Source organism: Phacochoerus africanus, chromosome 2 (assembly GCF_016906955.1).
Source record: "Phacochoerus africanus isolate WHEZ1 chromosome 2, ROS_Pafr_v1, whole genome shotgun sequence".
NCBI lineage: Eukaryota > Metazoa > Chordata > Mammalia > Artiodactyla > Suidae > Phacochoerus > Phacochoerus africanus.
Window position 1 is genome coordinate 252777064 of NC_062545.1, and position 1850 is coordinate 252778913.

The window sequence follows — 1850 nt, forward strand, 5'->3', positions numbered from 1 at the left end:
TGGCTAAAGAAGATGTGGTGCATATATATAGTGGACTATTACTCAGCCATAAAAAGAATGAAATAATGCTATTTGTAGCAACATGGGTAGAACTAGGGAGTATTATACCAAATGAAGTTAGACAGTGAAAGATGACATCCTATGAAGGGACACAAATGAACTTATTTGCAGAACAGGAACAGATTCACAGACTTTGAAAAACTTATGGTTACCAAAGGGGACAGGTGTGTGTGGGGGGGTCGGGTGAAGGGATGGACTAGGGGTTTGGGGTTGGCATATGCACACTGAGGTATATGGAATGAATGGCCAATGGGGACCTGCTGTATAGCACAGAAACTTCTACCCGATATTCTGTGATAATCTATGTGGGAAGAATCTGAAAGAGAATGGATGTGTATACGTGTATAACTGAATCCCTTTGTTGTACAGCAGAAATGACCACAGCATTGTAACTCAACTATAGTTCAATAAAACTTTACAAAATGGAAAAAAAAAAAGAGATTATGACTCCATAATTTTAAAGATCACAAGATGGTGCCACCAAAAGTATTATTTTGACCAGTTTTATCAAAATATTTACCAGTCCAAACTGAGTTTTATGCTATTACAATATACAATACACGGCTGTCTTCTTTTTCTTCTTCGTCGTCTTTTTTTTTTTTTTTTTTTTTTTGAGGGCCACACCTGCAGCATGTGGAAGTTCCCAGGCTAGGATTGAATCAGAGCTACAGCTGCCAGCCTACACCACAGCCACAGCCATGCAGGATCCAAGCCGTGCCTGTGACCTATGCAATAGCTCAAGACAATGCCAGATCCTTAACCCACTGAGTGAGGTCAGGGATCAAACCCACATCCTCATGGATGGTAGTTGGATTCGTTACTGCTGAGCCACAACAGGAACTCCCAAGACTATCTTCTCGTTTATATACTTGATTTATAAGTTTAGCGCACTTATTTGACTCATCATGTGGAATGAAGTTGGGTTGTGCTTTTTCACTTGAATGGAGGGACCAGGAAGATGAGGGGGAAGAGAGGTTATGAGCCATGGCAAATGTGCCCAGCCCCTCTGTTCTTTCCCTTTTTTTTTTTTTTTTTTTTTTGCTTTTTAGGGCTGCACCCACAGCATATTTAAGTTCCCAGGCTATGGGTCGAATTGAAGCTACAGCTCCCGGCCACAGCCATAGCAACACAGGATCCTAGCTGTATCTGCAACCTATACCACAGTGCACAGCAACGCCAGATCCAAACCCCAGGGATTGAATCCGAATCCTCATGGATCCTAGTTAGGTTCACTACTGCTAAACCATGATGGGAACTCCCTTTCTTTCTTTTTTGACTTTAGCTGAGCTGCCCCTTTTGCACTAGGGGCACATAAACTGCCCACATCCTTGTTCCCAATAGGGCACTAAACCCTGGAGCTAATGAGCTACTGTAAGAGGAACAAGAAAAATGAGGCAAGGATGGGGGTTTACAAGATGGCAATCCCATTTTATCTTTGCTTTTTTCCTACCTTGATGAAATACTTTGTGATATTGATACCAATTTATTAGAAACAGAGTAGTGATGTTTCCTTAGTTAAATGCCTAGTCTCATGGGCTGTCGTGTGGTATCTTGTCATGAGTGACAGTGACACATTTATGCTCTGGATCTGGGAATTGCAGTGTGAGGTTGGGATGGGAAGTGTTCTTCCAGAGGGCCCCTGGGACAATGGGGCCATCTGCTTTAAGCATGGGGTGATAGGGGCAGCTCTTGTATTGCCATCCCCGCCCCTCCCCTCCCACCTTGGGCTACCCAGAAGCCTTTGCAGGAATCAGCCTGACAGGTCAGGCTGCCCTACAGAGGAGCCCAGG